Source organism: Mustela erminea, chromosome 16 (genome assembly GCF_009829155.1).
Source record: "Mustela erminea isolate mMusErm1 chromosome 16, mMusErm1.Pri, whole genome shotgun sequence".
In the NCBI taxonomy this organism is placed as follows: Eukaryota; Metazoa; Chordata; class Mammalia; order Carnivora; family Mustelidae; genus Mustela; species Mustela erminea.
In genome coordinates, this window is record NC_045629.1 from 46,162,686 (window position 1) to 46,180,281 (window position 17,596).

Consider the following 17,596-nt stretch of genomic DNA (forward strand, 5'->3'; position numbering starts at 1 on the left):
AGAGAGAAAAGTACTGAAGAACCTAGCAAGAGCTGAATTCAGCAAGTCAAATTCTTCACTTTGAATTTCAAAATAGTCTCTTGAGAGGGGAAGATACAATGGTTTTAAAAAAAAGAGGAAAAAAATTAGCTCTTCAAAGGCAAATCCTGGAGCACTAAGTGCATAGAGTTTATAACATAAAACATAAGGTGGAAAAACATATGATGATGTATAAGCCATTTCTCCACCACACAAGCAATAAGAATGTTTTCTGAGCTGGGTTTAAGGATCTTGGAGAATATTTAGAGAGTATATAGCCAGTGCAGGATCTCTCAAGAAAAGGATTCACACAATTACCCCTCCAAGCGTCAAAACTCTTGGGAAGTTGGTAGAGACCATCCTCCTGGAAAAGACAGACATCTGAGAGTGGGGAGGACTAGCTCCCAAATTGAAAGCTGAAACCCAGACAAGAAATCCTTTGAGGGCTTCTTTCATCACAGGGCAGCCAAGAGAGTAGAAAAGTATGTACAGAGTGTTAACTTTAAAAATAAAACCATCAGTTATTTTACAAGGAAAAAAAAGGATTTATTCAGGAGTAACAAAGAATTGTAAATCAGAACATGCAAGCTGTAGCAAAACTATAGGCAAGTTCAGAGAACAAAGGAGAGGAAGGATCTTCCATATAGGAAAGGGGGAATTGGGAAGGGCTATTACAAACAAAAGTCCATTGAAGTAAACTGAGAGTTTGAAGTATGGTGGCTTTTCACTGGCTGAGTTGTAGGTGTTTCTCATTGGCTGGGTAGTTGCTGGGCAAGAAGAAAACCTTCTTCCTCCTGCTGGGGTGATAAAAACTCTAAAATAGTATGGACCAGCAAGGTATGATTCTTACTGTTATGGTTGCAATTGTCAACAAGTGGTAGGGCATAAGAGCTCCCTTTTTGGCCTCCTGACTTTATTATATACAAGGTTTCCCTGCCCCCCCCTTTTTTTAAAGATCTTATTTATATATTCAAGAGAGAGAGCATGAGCATGGGAGGGGTAAATGGAGAGAGAGAAGCATGCTCCCTGCTGAGCAGCAAGCCCCATATGGAGCTCAATCCCAGGACCCCAGGGTCATGGCCTGAACTGAAGGCAGAAGCTTAACCTACTGAGCCACCCAAGTGCCCCACAGGTTTCTTTTTATCTTCCCTAGATTAAATGTTGCCAAAGGCATTTCTGAAATGGCCTGTCCTATCCTCCAGCCACCCTACTCTCAATCTCTCACAGCCCCAGGATAAAGTGCAAGAGCAGCCATACATTTCCCCATGTTTAGTAGACAGAGGCGTGGAGGTTAGTTAAGAGCATTTGGGGAATTTGAATGGGCTTGTATTGTTGGCAAAGAAGGTGCAGAGTGAAGGACTCCGTGACTAGAGACCATAAGGGGCACACTTCCTTAGCGGACGCAGTGGTAGTAGAGGCAGATTTCAAAGAACAGGCAGGTCCAGCTAAGCCTCAGCATAAAGATGAGATTCACACCAGACCTTCCTCCATCAATGAGAGGATGGAGAAGTCTTAGCCCTGGAAAGATGAGAAAACCAACAGGGAATGTCCTGCATGATTAAGTATTTACCTAAGAAACGGGAATTTTAAATGCTAAGTTACCAAGTCACTTGAATTGCCATGTTAAGTTATCTGAACTTTATAAGTTGCTGGAACCATGAATAGTCATACTCACTTCAGTAGTATTAACTAGTCCAGACCCAGGATCTAATGGGTTTCGCCATGCAGCTCCGAAGCTGGAGAAACTTAAGAGACAGTATTTTAAAACTCCTTAGAAAATAAGTTGCATTGACAGTTTTAGAACATAACAGAAGGTATGAAAAGAAGGGCCGTAAGACATGGTTGTAATTATGTAAATTATGAAATCCATGAAACTCCAATCACCAAATATGAGCATTTTCACTACAATTTAAGGAGGGTACCTAAAGCAAAACTAAGTGCTCTCCAAGAAAGTCTGTCATTAATTGGCTATGGGTTGAATTTAGAACTGTGAGTGCATTTATTGCAGTCTTTAGTTTTAATATGTGAGGTAGTAATTTATCACACTCTTGAACTTTTCCCTAGTTGGGCTACATAGGCAAGCCTTTGTCTTCAACCAGAAAAGAAGCTCCATGAGTTGCAAATGCCAAACTTGCCTTATATGCCTTGTATGTAAGCTGCACAGTGCCTTCTCCTGGAATCACCCCACAGCCATTCCTGTACCAAACCACCCTCAATTTCCAAACCCAAACAAGCTGTCCTCAGTCAACACCAGCCCATGCTGTCCAGTGCAGAGAACAGCAGGATGCAAGGTCTCTCTCTTTTTGTGCACTCAGGAATGTTTTGTTCATATCACACCCATAATTTTAAAAATCTTCATTATCCCCTCTCCTATGTAGACATACAGACACACTTAATATCCCTACTCCTTCTTTTCCAACAACACATTAATAGTATAGAAATGTTCTAGAAAAGGAAGTGAGGTTGGTAGATTTTCACTTTGGAGATAAACTGGAAGGAAAATATCCCAACAGGACTTGGATTCAAATCTTGACATATCCCAGAAAATAGTCATTGACAAAGGTTAACATGAAAAACAGAAATTGGAATTCCCTCTACTTCATATAAACTAAGATCCTGCATGGTTTACACTAGGTTCTGATATTGAAGAAGGCCAGGATCTTTACGGAGGATGACCAGAGCCTGCCTGGAGGTAGGGTCCCTGGGGTGGGGTAGGACAGAGGATCCTCTCATATCACCCAGCACATCTCAGACACCAGTAACTATAGTGAGAGACACCAATTAGAAGACCTACCCTCCCTATTTTATCAAACAAGTCCTAAATCTTGATGAAACTAGGAATTTACATCAAAGACTTGGGGAAAATTAACAAAGATAGAATTAAATTGAATTTTAAATTAATGGGCAGGCGTTGTGTGGTTAAAATGTTCAATTATATGTTGCAATCAACTAGTACCCATAAGCATTTCCTTTTACCTGAGCTAGTTTAACCAAAGATACTCCTTGCCTTCTGGAATGCCCACTTTGGTTATTCATTCTGTATTTGTGTAATATCTGATAGCAATAAGACATTTTAAAAAGCACTTAAAAATTAATAGTCAAGAAAAAGAACAAAGGAAAATTAAAGTCTAGGAAATTAAGAAAAAAAAAAAAAACAACCAGAATGAAGTATCCAAATGTGTCCCTTCCCACTATGTCCCCTGTACTTGATGGAGGCTGGCCATGGATTTGATTGTGGCCTTTAACCCACCAGTGCAAAGAGAGAAATCAGATGTGGTATAACCTTTATGATGTTTGCAATGTTTAAACACACACACACAAAACAGCAACAAAACAAAATAATCAGGTTCTCAGAGAAAACACGTGTATTCCCAATACTGAATCCAGAAACCCAATATTAGGAGTGAAAGCCCCAGGACCATGCTGATGCTCAGTCCTGCACCACGGGCATGTCCTGTAGCACCAGTACGTAGACTGGCAAGCAGGACAGAAAGCCACTTAGTAAAAGCAGTTCTGCAGTGGTTTGGGTCCAAAGCGATAGTGACTTCATTCAAGGAAATAGAGTTTATAAAATTTAGAGGAGAAAGTGGACATATCTCCAGAAGTTAGCCCCTGCACATGGGGCCTTCTCCAGCTGACATTGCGCTTGGAGCCTGGGTGTCGTCCGTGGGTCATGGCATCACGGAGAAATGGGCTGGTGAATTTCACAATGTCTCTGGCTACCAAGCGGGCATAAAGCCTTCCCGAGAGCCATGCCCTCCCCTTCCCTTTCGTCACTGATGTCTCCACCTCCATCACTTTCCTCCCTTTGCTCCCCCAACACATCGGTGTGTTTAGAGAAACCATTCCAGATGCTTTTAAAAACTATTTTGCCCACTTCGTGTCCTCTCCCATTCACACACAAAGCTGAGTCGTTGGGGATGTAAGCTGTATTTGCTTCTCAGAGTGACTTTGTACCTCATTTTCCCCATTGTGTGAGAGGTGGTTATTCAGGTACCAGGGTTCAAGTGTAGGACCAGCAAGGTGGTGTAAGAGGATGAAGCAGGCCCCTAGGGAACTAAAGAGTGGATTACACCCTTCACAGCCTAGCAGTTGCCACTTAACTCCAGCTGACTGTAGCCATGGAGAAATCTGCAATTTGTGTGTGTGTGAAATTTCTTAAAGATCCTGTGAGAACCAAACAAAATAATTCTGCTTATAGACTCCACTTTTGAAACCCTACTCTATGTCCTTACTTCTTTAAACTAAGTTTTTAGATGAAATCATGAATGAATATCTGGAAATTATTTGAATCTCTCCAAAGAAGAGAGATTTTCATGGCTGTCACTCAAGAGAAATCTTTGAAAATAAAGAATGGTCACATGATCGAAGGTCAGACTCTACCCAGCGTCAGTAAGGCAGACTAGGAATTGATGGCAACCAGGGGACAGCTGCTACTCAAGACGGACACAAGTGAGGGCTTAGATTCTTGTCCAGCAAGATTTTTTTTTTTTTTTTTTTGCATTTTGAGCTTCCAAGAGGATGATCATTATTTTTAATTGGCTTTATTTTTTCATGCATAGAACCCCATGCTCCCTCTGATTTCTTAACACATGTAATTTAGACTCCCAAAATATTTTCATCTTCCTACAACATGAAGGCTTTGCAAGTCCATCTCAGAGACACATCCGTGCTGTTCACTTCCCCTGGCAGCTGCATCTACAAATCTTCACTGGGCAACTAACACACTTCTGACATAAATGGCAGACTTGAGTGACTAACTATGCCCCTCTGGATCCTTTTTTTCCTCCCCTTCTTCATCGCCACACAATTGATCAGGTGGGCCATATGGCCTCTCTGATTCACACATTAAGACAATTAGGACACCAGCCAGTTCATTGCTCAAGCTGGCATTTTCATAACTAAAACAAGAAAACCTAACACTTTGTCTTCCCCAGGAAAAGCCAACTCCATCTGGTTGCGGGTATGATTCCGATACTAATTCATATAATATCTAGCTTAAAATGGGTATAACCCTATTTAGACAAAAATAGTGAACGAAAGTCCATTATGTGGCAGGAAGAATTCCACTGCAGAATCCAGGCTGAAATGTAATAGCAAAAATCTAACATGAGGAGAATGAGTATACTCTACGAATTAGATTCTACACACACTCCGAGAGGGAGATGCTGGTCACTGGAGAGCAAACAGACCACCCTTTCTAGGACCAGCTATCAGACAGAAGGGGAGTTTGGAGATGGGAGGTGGGGAGGCTCACAGCTATGACTTCTAAAGTGATAGAGGGACACCTAGAAGTACAAGGCCAGATATCAAGAAACCTCAAAGGCTTATTTTCTGGCACTGGGATTTATAGAGGATAACTCTTTCATACTGCAACCCTATTTTAATAGTAGAAAATAACTAAAGCTAGTCAGCATGTTGTGGTTGAAGAGATTTCTGGAAAATTGTCTGCTCCCAGCCTGGACTCTGTGAATGGAGAGCCAATGAGAAGAAAGAAAAAAAAAAAAGTAGCAGACTGAGCACAGAATTATTGTTTTACTTAGAACAGAAATAGAATATTTACCATGTTGTGGCTAGACCTATGAACTGTAGTTGGAGGGATCAGGAAATTTACACTTCCCACGTGACTCATTCTCCCACCACAGGCAGGAGTGGTGAATGAGCCAAGAACCCCTGAAGCAGAGATCGTCCTGCAAATGACAGCACACTGAGCACGCTTCTTGCAGAATGTTTGCAAGCATGAGGGAGACCCCTGACCTACCTGCACAGCCCACGCACTGTAGAGGGCTGAGCTGAAATTTTTGAAAAGTGCCTGTGGGAAAAGGATGACAAACATTCTTCCTGTCTCTTGTCTGCCATCACTGAAACTAATAAAAAGGGAAACAGAAGGGAGGTTCCTAAAAAATTAACAAGAGCACTGCCCTCTGATCTAGTAATCACACTATTGGATATTTACCCCCAAGATAGAAAAACACTAATTCAAATGGACACATGCATCCCTATGTTTATTGCAGCATTATTTACAATAGCCACACTATGGAAGCAACCCAAGTGTCCATGGATGGATGAATGATGAGAAAGATGTGGTATATAGACAATGGAATATTATTCAGCCATAAAAAATAGTGGATTCTTGCCACTTGCAACAATGTGGATGGAGCTAGGAGTATTTTGCTATGCAAAATAAGAGAAAGACAAATACTATATGGTTTTACTTATCTGTGGAATTTAAGAAACAAATGAACAAGCGAAAAAAAGAGACAAACCAAGGAACAGACTCTTGACTGCAGAGAACAAACAGATGGTTCCCAGAGGGGAGGTGGGTGGGGGGCAAAATAGGTGATGGGAATTAAGGAGGACACTTATCCTGATGATCACTGAGTAATGTAGAGAATTGTTGAATCACTACATTGTACACCTGAAACTAATATAACACTGTATGTTAACTATACTGGAATTTAAGAAAAAAATTAGGAAGTAAAACAAAAGTATCTAAAAGCAAATAACAACAATCAATTCTCCCTGTTTGGGATCAAACAAGATTTCAGCAACCAATGAGGTTAAAAAAAAAATTACTACCATATGCCTCATGCATTACTCTAGTAAATGAATTCTTTCATCATCAGGAGAGTTTATATGACATTCTCTTGATGATGAAAGAATTCATCCACTAAACGAGAATTCTGGAAAAAGTCATGTTAAGAATCATACTGGCATAATTCGGGTTTATCTAAGGATCTGGCCTTCTGGCCTTAATTTTATCCTTTAGTAGTGACTGGAAAAGATTACAAACCACCCCCCAAAACTACACACAGTGAACAAAGTATAACATGTCATTTTAAAGTTATAATAGAAAATTCCTTTTACGATTTGAAACTATGCATGTGGGATTCATAGAGTGAGAACCTGTGAGATGGGGGGATGGTATTGGCAAGAAAGGATGGCCACAGTCAGGAGCCTAATTTATGAATCAGCAAGCATTGGGATCTAAAAAAATCCTACCCAAATCTTTACGATTTTGGACTCAGGAAAATGAGACTATCTGTTAACAAGAAGCAGCAATGCTAAAACAACAGAAAAAGGAATTGGGCCTGAATTCGTTTCCTATTGATGCTGTAACAAATTACCACACATTTAGTGGCCTACCAAAACATAAATTTATTATTTTACAGTTCTGTGGGTCAAAAGCCCAAATGGTCACAGTGGACTAAAATCCAGGTCTGTGTTCCTAACGGAGGCTGTAGAGAAGAATTTGTCCTAATGGCTTCTCCATCTTCTGGAGGCTGTCTGCATTCCTCGGCTCTTCCAGCCAGAAATTGGATCCCTCTTAACCCCTCCTCCCATTTTCTTCTCTCACTGACTCTTCAGCCTCCCTCTTTTACTTATAAAACCTCTTGTGATTGCATCAGTCCTACCTGGATTATTTGGGATAAATTTCCACCTCTAAAATCCTTCACTTGGGGTGCCTGGGTGGCTCAGTGGGTTAAGGCTCTGCCTTCAGCTCAGGTCATGATCTCAGAGTCCTGGGATCGAGGCCCGCATCGGGCTCTCTGCTCAGCAGGGAGCCTGCTTCCCCCCCACCCCCACTCTGCCTGCCTCTCTGCTGACTTGTGATTTCTATCTGTCAAATAAATAAATAAAATCTTTTTAAAAATAAATAAATAAATAAAATCCTTCACTGAATCTCATTTACCGAGTCCCTTTTGCTGTACAACATATTGACATATGGTAACATATTGACAGTTTCTGGGAATTGAGATTTGGACATCTTTGGGTACCTTTATTCTTCCTACACAGAGTCATAAATATTGAGCATTATTTTTAAAAATTAAATGTTAAAAGATTTATGACCAACTATCCTACTTCATAATTGTTCATCTCTTTCCTATACACCCATATTTTTATTCCTGTGCCCTAATATGTTTTCTCATAATCATAGGTAACATGTGTCAAGTGTTTTTTTTTTAAGTATCTGGTACTATGATAAGCAATTTACTTGTATTTTTGTATTTAATCCTCTCAACAACCCAGTGGGTAAGTGCCATTATCATCCCCATTTCATGAATGAGAAAATGGGGGCTTTGAGAGGTTTAGTGATTTGTCTTAGGTTATACAGCTGAAGTGCAGATCCAGGTCTCTCTGGCCCCTAACCCATGAGAAACAATTCAGCTAGAATGAGGCTTAAAACAGCAAAGGTCTATTTCTTGTTCATACTCTGTATCTACTACATGTCTGTCTTGGGTCTGTTGCCTCTTCACATCCCTGTCATTCTGAGACCCAGGCTAAAGAAGCAGCCCTTGTGTGAGATACTGGACTTTTCATATATGGCCCTTTGTTAGAAGAGAGAATAGTGAGATGACAGAACTTCACGTAGACTTTGTGTGTTATCTTGTAGGTGGCATGTATCACTTCTCCTCACATTTCATTGGTCAAAACAAATCAGTGACTAAGCTCAACATCCCTGTAGCCAGGAGATCTTCATCTATCACTAAGTAGGACAGCAAATATTTGGAAAGAATAATACAATGTATAAGAGCTTCAAATATGGTGCTCTACCACTCATGGAGGATGAGAGGAAAAGTAATTATTTGCCCACAGACCCAAGATGACCTGAGACCTCCCTTAGTGACACAGCTCTCATCTCTATACCAGCTGGACTCTTGGGTCTATGTATAAGAAGTCACTGTATGAAGGGATGTTCTCTGATACTGAAATGTTCCTTCATCCATGTGCCTAGAGTATCTCACACAGCACACTGGAGCTCACCTGGGGAGAGCTGTATGGTGCTAGAAGCTATGAACAATTACTCAGGTGGAATTTCTCCCAACTAGTAAGATGCTAGATGGGTGCAGACCTCCCTCAAAGCAGCAGATAAGAAAGAGTGGGGGAGTCTCCCAAAACCCTCTCTAGTCCAAAAACTTCCTAGGATTCTAACCCAAATGAAAAATATTTTTCTTTGAGTTTTTAGGACTCAAGGATTGGGAGTGATGATTACATTTTATGCAGTGGTCCTCAAACTGTGCTTTAAGGAGCTCTTAAGTTTCAATAAAGTTGTCTGAGAAATGGTTAGACTGAGGGACACACATCACACTCATCCTTTTCTTCATTTCTGGGGCTTGCCACATAAGCTAGGGTTAGGAGCAGAAAGGGGACCTTCAGTAATGAGACCCAAGTGGAAGAAGAGAGAGAAGAGCTCCCTTTGATACAATACACAGAAAATCTGCTAAGAGAGGTTCCATTCAGATACATACGCCAAGGGTTTGCTTCTCCTGTGGTTATAAATGGTTGTGTCCCATACTTACTCTTCAGAGACGATGGAGCTGAATGATTGGCCATCCAGCAGGAAGCTGAGGAGAAGGAGGTAATAGAAGAGCAGAGGGGGTGGAGGAAGTTGTACTGGGTCAGGGAAGGAACAAGGAAGACAGAGTGTCAGTGGAGGGGCTTAATCTCTGAGCCACTGAGAAGGGTAGCCATGTGGCTAAGTCACGTGACTTTCAAGGTGAAGGTGAGGATGCTTGAGTGGTGGAGAGGCACACCTCTGACTCCCTCCCCCTGGGTCTCTGGACCCTGTGGGACCCAGTGTATGCTGGACAAGCTGCCAGTTATGCTATTTCCCAGAATTCGGTTATCACCATCTCCTTGTGCCATAGGATTAAGCACACATACATAAAAGACTTCCACTTAAGATTTTATTTGAATTTTAAAAAAGCTTGAAACCTCACAATTTAACCCAATCTTTAAATGTTGTGGAAGAGGGAATAGGATCCCAGGTGAAAAGGCTTGCCTAGGGTCATGAAAAGAAGCAGGAGAGAGTTGAAACCAGAACCAGGACTCTAGACTCCCAGTCCAGTGCTGTCGTCTCTGATGCTCACAGCCCCATCACTTAGGGGTGACAGCCATTTGCTTTCACCAGGCCACCATGCTTCCAGTTCACTTACGGAAGAGAACGGCTTCTTTGGATTTTGCAACAACACCATCGTGCTTTGAAATGAATCAAACCCTCATCTTCCAGTGTGACTAGACTCATCTAAAAGCCAAGCATGGGAGAGTGTGAGCTTCTGGCTTCGCCTGGATTGCCATCCCCGCTCATGCCCCTTGCTTCAGTCTCACCTCCAACTCCTTTGCAATGCCTCCCGGGTCCATCAGGATGGTACAGCCCACCAACTAGCTGGCAGTTGAATTTTTTTTTTTTGCAAATTTTCCACGTTGCCGTGACAAGACTGCGTTGAGGCCCAGATGCTTCAGCATAAATAAATAGCACATCTGGGACCTGGAAGGAGTCCAGCTGCACGTTACAGAAAAATCTGGAGTGGAAAGAGATCCAAACGATACACAGCTGGAAAGTGTTGAGTAAGAAGCGAGGTAGAGAAGACGTTGAAGGATAGAGAGAAAATGAAATGGAAAGGGAGAAAAAGAAAGATTAAACCAGGGATTTCCGTTGTCCGGAGGCTCTGAGTTATCACTGCTGAGAAACAGCCATGGATTATGCAACCATTGAACTAAGAGCATCCTTGCAAAAATGATAGTTTATAATAATTGACCTCAAAGCAGAGAGGCTGAGCAGGGCTGGGAAGCTTGACTGCTGGATGTCTGGGTGCCTCGGAGGTGTCAGGTCAGTCACTTTCTAGCTGTCTGAGTCTATAAATGGCTTCGTGTTGAGCAGGGTGAAGGAGTTCATTCCCGCACTGGTGAGAACCCCAGGGCTCCCTGCCCAGGATCACCCTGCATTTGGGAAGCTTCGTGAGTTCCCAGGCCCTTGGGCAGCCTCAGCTGAACCCGCCTGTTTCAAACATGCAGCGTATTAGAGGGGAGGCTAGGGAGGAGGAGGAAGATACACAGTGACATCATTCTCTCCCAGCCCAGAGGCCCAGGTTGATGATTCATCAGGATGAATCAGCAGTGGCTGCCCAGAGAGCACCACTAACACCCACCGCCCCGGGGCCAGAGACTAAAAGCTACAATGACATCACTGAGCAGAGGAGAGGAAGTTTAAGTAAAAGGGGAAATCAGGACAAAAAAAAAAGAGCGAGAAAAAAAATCTGTTCTTCTCCCTCTTAATGGAAATCAAATGCATGGATTAACTTCTTAATGGATGGCTTGGTTTAATCTCCTGGATTAAAAATACCCCCAAATTAAGCCATCATTAAGAGATGCCAGAAGGCAGGCTTTCTAAGCAAAGAAGAGTATCACAGGGCAAAGCTTTTCTCAATTCTTCTAGCCCCTCCCACCTCATCCTTGTCTTGTGGCAGGTGATAGCAGGTGAATCCCGTTGCCCTGGAGAGAATCAAAGGCTCCTTCCAAGCTAGTTGGGGCTGAACCTTGGATGGCTGGAAGGTGCGGCCTTGTCATTTTTAAAGTAAAACAGATGACTAAACTCTTAACATTCGGTTTGGTCAAGATACCAAGTTCTCTGCGTTCACAGGGATCTGAAAGGATAAATGGCATTCTTTGAGTCATAGGGAAAATTTTTAATTGGCAATAATTGCACTTTGAAGAAGAGGGACCCATTCGACCTTCATAATATCATTTATAGTGATTCTGAAATCTGACCATTCTGATGGTCAGAAATAGGTATGATTTGGTTAGGGATCTATGCATCATTTTAAATGCTTTGTTCACTTATCCAAGAAATATTTATTGAGTACTTTATCTTTTTTTAAGATTTATTTATTTATTTATTTATTTATTTATTTATTTATTTGACACAGAGAGAGAGAGATCACAAGCAGGCAGAGGCAGGCAGGCAGAGAGAGAGAGGAGGAAGCAGACTCCCTGCCAAGCAGAGAGCCCAATTTGGGACTCGATACCAGGACCCTGAGATCATGACCTGAGCCAAAGGCAGAAGCTTAACCCACTGAGTCACCCAGGTACCCTATTGAGTACTTTCTAAGAACCACACATTCTGCCAGAAGCTGGGGAGAAGTTATGGAATGAGACACAACCCCTGTCCTCAGGGAACTTATAGTCTTTTTTTTTTTTAATATTTTATTTATTTATTTGACAGACAGAAATCACAAGTAGGCAGAGAGGCAGGCACAGATAGAAGGGGAGGAGGCAGGCTCCCTGCTGAACAGAGAGCCCGATGTGGGGCTTGATCCCAGGACCCTGGGATCATGACCTGAGCTAAAGGCAGACGCTTTAACCCACTAAGCCACCCAGGTGCCCCCAGGGAGCTTATAGTCTTAACGGCCAGAATTTCTGCAACCACTGTGACAAGACCCAGCTGTTAATCCTGTTCTAAATTAATTTCTTGGAGTACCGATCAATTCTAGGGTAAGAGAAAAGAAGGCTGCACAGCCCTGAAAATGTCCCATACCTCCAAATAAAGAGAGTTGTATTTAGGAAATGCTTACCTTTGTGGCATTTCAAGAACACAGAAGTGGCATAAAGTGAGGTGAGCCAGAATTCTGTCTTTCAGCTTAAAATCTCTTAAAGGAAGACTCCAAACCAACATGGTATTTTGGAGAAGAAGGGGGATTGGGGAGGTTAAATTCAACGGAAGGCATGCTTCCTCAAAGCATCTCATAATTCAAAATCAATACCAGTTCCATCCTGAGCATGGGTAGAGAGTTTGGGGGACAACGAATGTGAGGGCTGTTTACCAGCTGGAGTGGCACCGCCATGGGCAATGTCAGAAAGCCCATTTACAATGTGTCCTACCACTGGTTTGAAATGATAGGATTCTTGGCTCAGACTTTGGTTTAGTGTGGGGTCCTCCAGGTTCTTCACCCTGCTCCCCCCAGGGAGTCCATCTACATATACAACCTTGACGTCTGGCTTCCGGCCGGGTTCTCCCAATGGGCAGCACCTGCAAGAAATCAGGGAGAGGGAAGGAAGAGGCTAGGGTATCAATTCCCAGGGATCCCACTCTGCTGGGCCACCACTGGTCAGCTGTGTCCCTCTCCTGAAGGCCCAAGTTCCCACCCAGTACCCCTCCCCATTTAGCTGTCCTCCCGAGAGTTCAGGATCCACTCACTCCCCTTGTCCCTGGAGGTCTGGAGCAGGGATTGTACCGTCCTGGCAGTTTCCCTACCCCCTGGCCCCACCTTGTGAACAGTCCTTTCACCCAGTTTAGGTGTACCATCTATCCCCTGCCGGGAACATGAAAAAATGAGGGGAATTTATATTATCCCAAATGTTGAACCTAAAGGGAGGCTTTATTATTATTTTCATATTAACAATTTCAAATTTACATGGTTCAAATTTGCATGAAAAAGTAATAAATTTCCAAAGATCCACAGGCCCGTCTGCCTCAGGAACAGGGTGGAAAATCAAAGTTTACAGCAACCTGCCTTAGATTTCCCTCTACAGCTTAAAACATTATCCTTGATGACTTTGGGGACCTTCCTTTTCTGCTTGACTTTTAGCTTAAATAGTAGATGTTGGGTTGTTCAATAACAATTCCTTCTGCCTTAGCTTCATTACCTCCTTGGCAAAAGGATGAACAGGATTAACGGGCAATGCATCAGGGCAATCATCTCTCTGCTTTTCCAGTCATTGGAATTCCATTCCCAGGCAATGATAATCTCTGAGATATTCAGCAACAGGCATGTGACATCTCTTCGTCTTCCACTGCAGCAATGCCCAGGGTTTGATTTTTATTTGGCTTGATTTAAGAATTTCAGCCCATCTTGTTGGGTCTCTCATTCAGTAGAAGACAGTTTGGCTTCCACTGCAGCTCAGCAAAATCAAGACAGACAGCTTGGCCATGGGGTAAATGGGTGACTGTCACCAAGAGCCATGCACACCTGCTGATTTACGAATACGACCCATCATTTCAGCATTTCTCACCCCATCTGGAACTCCCTATTCATCTACTCACTCTTACCCTTTTCCACTTCATCATTTGCAGGGAAACACATTCTGGAAGCATCAGTGGAAAGGGAAGCCAACAATTTCCTGAGACTCATGTCCGAGGAATATGGATTTAAATGAAAAGGTAGGGATGGACGATGGACAGTGACCCACCTTTTAACAGGCAAATGATGAGAGCACTGCCTTTAGAAACAGATCTGGATTTCAGTCCTAGTTCCACCTCCTGCTGCTGGTATAACACAGATTGGTTGCTTAACCTCTCCAATTCTTACTTTGCTTCTCTGTAAACTGTGGATGTTATTAATACCTACCTCAGTGACTATGGTGGAAATTAAATGAAATAATGGTAGTAGAGCTCTTAACCTCCAGTTTGTCCTGAGTTTGTTAATTACCTAAATTCTGGCCCTCACTTTACAGTTCAAGGTTGCTAACATCGATGACTTCCCAAAGGGTGGTGGATTTCAGTAATGCACGCTATCAAGAGGAGTAGAAGCCCGTGTTTCATAAGAATGTTCCATCTTCCTGGGTTTAGATAAAGAAAACAAATAAAACAATCCCCCCACCACAGATACACCAGAATGTTCAGTGAAATTATCAACCCAAAAGTTAAGAAGACAATGTAAAGGCCTTATCTTGAAAGAGTATATCTGGAAGCAGGTTTGCTCAGAAACTCAAGCAGGAATGGATTGGTTGTCAAAATATGCTTCTGTGCTATTATCTAAATAGGAGCAGAAAGAGAATGAGAGACAAATGAAAGCAGATGGGCTGCCTAAGCAGAAGGAAAAGAAATGTTTCCTTAGTAAAACATTTGGGGTTTTAGAGACATGGAAGATGGATATAAAGGGAATAGAAAGACACACCCAGATCTAGTTGCTCCCAAAGAGAAGATTAGAAACAAGAGCCAGCAGGAATGACCCCTCCCCTTCCCACATCTGCTAAGGGACCTCAAGTTTAGGAAAGCCATCCTCTTCCATCTCCAGGAAGAGAGTCCCTAATAAGAGCAACTGAAGAAACCACAGGCAGGACACCGTGGCCGATCTGCCAGTTCATTACAGAAATTTTGGACAGATTTGAGAGGGGAAGATCCATCCAAAATATTTAAAAGAGTTCCTCGTTGGATTTCTAGGTGGAACCATTATTGTAAGTGAAGACTCAGATAATACCTGTGATGGGAAAGAATGTGCCCAAGATCCATGGGAAGACCCAGTGAAGAGGAGACCTTTTAGAAAGAAGCAAAACAGGACAAAAAATAATAAGAGAAGGTGCAGCCTTGGGTTATTGTTCTAATGGAACTACACCTCGGAGGTTGGATTATTCCACCCAGGTGAGCAAAGATGGAAAACATTTTCTTGAACAGACACGTGCTAGAAAGATCAGAAATCTCTGACTTCTTGATTTCAGCAATGAGGAAATGCCCATGACCAAATCTAAATATGGGGTATAGGTAGAAAAAAACACCCTAACATTTTTTAAGTCTTAATTGATTTCCTGGGAGAGAAATACACTTTGAATTAGATGTGGCGCCTGGGGTTGCCACTGCTGTAACTTTCTAAATTTGACAAGAAAGAGGAATTAGAGAATGAAGCAAATGGCATTTCTGTGTGGATTTCACTCTGACCCAGGCATCCCAAGTACGGCAAACTAGTGCCATATGTAACCACTTTAAGGAAGATGCCTCCAAACTGAGTTTTGGTTCGTGGGTGGTGGATCGTGGAGTAGTGCCTCGTTTGGGCTGGATGGCATGCTGGTCAAAGTGACTGAAAGTTTCTCTGTCTTCCCTGTTTCCCACAGTCTCTTCTGGGATCTCCATGACATCAAATACAGAGTGGTAGAGGAATCCTCTAGCCACGGATGCCCGTGCTAGAAGATGGTAATTTCAGTTATGTTCCTCTAGAAGATGGTCATTTCTCTAGAAGAAAGTAGTGATAATGTTGGTGTTCTAAAAACTCCTCAGGTTTATTTTTTTAAAGATTTTTTTATTTGTTTATTTGACAGACAAAGATCACACGTAGGCAGAGGGTCAGGCAGAGAGAGAGGGGAAAGCAGGCTCCCTGCCGAGAAGAGAGCCTGATGCGGGGCTCGATCCCAGGACCCTGAGATCATGACCTGAGCTGAAGGCAGAGGCTTAACCCACTGAGCCACCCAGGCGCCTGACTCCTCAATTTATTAAACTAAGAGACCTCGGGATGGATGAATTCACTTCAGAGACACCAAAGGAACAGCACTTGAAGGAACCGTACCTACACACAGCCCTGAAAATCCTTCCAACCCAGCCTGAGCCAAGCATGCCTGGGCAGTGCAGCTCCTGCCATCACACTAGAAAGAGCCCAGCAGACTTATGAAGTACATTATGTCTCAGTGCCTTCCTGCCTTCCAGCTCTCCTCCCCAGTCTCTGTTCCTAGCCACTTTATTCCCACCCCTGGCTCCCTGTGGTTCCCCCACTGCAGTGCCCCTCCCTTTTGCCTTCCCTCTCTCTTTCCCTCCCTCTCTGCCAGCTGGCCTTCTAGATCTGTGCTGCCCAATATGGTAGCCACATGTGGCTGTTGGACACTTGAAATGCAGCTCCTCTGAGCTGAGACTTGCTATCAGATTAAAATAGACACTGGATTTTGAAGACTTATGCAAAAAAATGTAAAAGATCACACTAACAGTTCTTATTTTAATTACCTATTTAAATGATACTTTTTAATATATTGGGTTAAAAATATGAAAATTGATTTTACCTGCTTCTTTTACCTTTTTCAATGTGACTCCTAGAAATTTTTTGATTACACATGTGGTTGACATGATGTTTCTAATACGAATCTGGTGCCCAAGGTCCCAAGCATCTCACTTCACCCTCTCTTGCTCCAGGCCCGCTAAAGCAACCTAACTTTCCTTCTTCTGAATAAGCATAGATTTCAGTGTTCGTAGTTGGAGAATTATTTTATAAGTGAACAATCCTATTATGATGTTAATGGTTGACAGTGCTTAGTTTTGGCTTTCCATGTAATACTGATTAAACGCCTACCATATGGATAGAGTATATGTAAGCCAAGGGGGCATTCTTGGAAGCATAAGATAGCTCTGCTGTCCAGCAGCTAACAACCGAGTGGGGTATCACCATTCAATCAGAGTAATCTGAAATGTTGACATATCTTTCCCTAAAGACAGGAATCACACAGGATTTCTAGGTACAATGGCAGAATAATGGAATGGAAACTATTTATATTATGATTATAGAGGAAGTTTCATGGAGTCTTTCAATTCCCAGTACATATGTTCATGTACTTCCAGCCCACCATATTGTCAAGCATTTGAAGATTTTTTTTTCCCCTTTCTGACAAGAAATACAGTATATACGTTTCTCTGGTGTAGGTAGCTTTGCGAAGAAAGGTAAGCGACTTGAGCCAAGTTAGAAAATTGAAAACAAAATGTCAAAATACCTTTCAGGGTTTTTTCTTCTGTTTAAAGAGGAAGGAGTCTGGGGGCTCTGCCTTGACTTGTCCGTCCTGCAACCTCTTCTCCATTTCTGCTCACAGGAAAAACTGAGCCAAACCAATCAAACAGGAGCCTCACTCAGGGAGGAGATACGTTGAGGAAATGGCTCTTCCTTCTACTTGCTCCTCTCATTGAGGAAGCTAGTCATGATGGTCGAAGAAGCCAAAGATAATTTCATTTATAAATTTTACACTTTGGCCACATGGTTTGTAGCACAAATTAGGGATGGGATATAACTCCAATTCTCTTTCTTTTGCGTTTGATTATTTTCAAGGAAGAATG

General features: G+C 42.5%; 1 long non-coding RNA gene across 6 annotated transcripts in view; it reads left to right on the top strand.

The window, feature by feature from the left end:
• Positions 1 to 17,596, top strand: part of LOC116575181 — a 35,559-nt gene that overhangs the window by 4,588 nt on the left and 13,375 nt on the right. For 4 of the 6 annotated variants that reach the window (XR_004279636.1, XR_004279634.1, XR_004279633.1 and 1 more), the window contains 5 exons: positions 2,653 to 2,710; positions 9,328 to 9,379; positions 13,871 to 13,957; positions 14,960 to 15,157; positions 15,625 to 15,703. This is a non-coding gene — a long non-coding RNA (uncharacterized LOC116575181). The remainder of the gene's footprint in view (positions 1 to 2,652; positions 2,711 to 9,327; positions 9,380 to 13,870; positions 13,958 to 14,959; positions 15,158 to 15,624; positions 15,704 to 17,596) is intronic. The other 2 variants (XR_004279638.1, XR_004279635.1) reach the window with 2 other exon arrangements.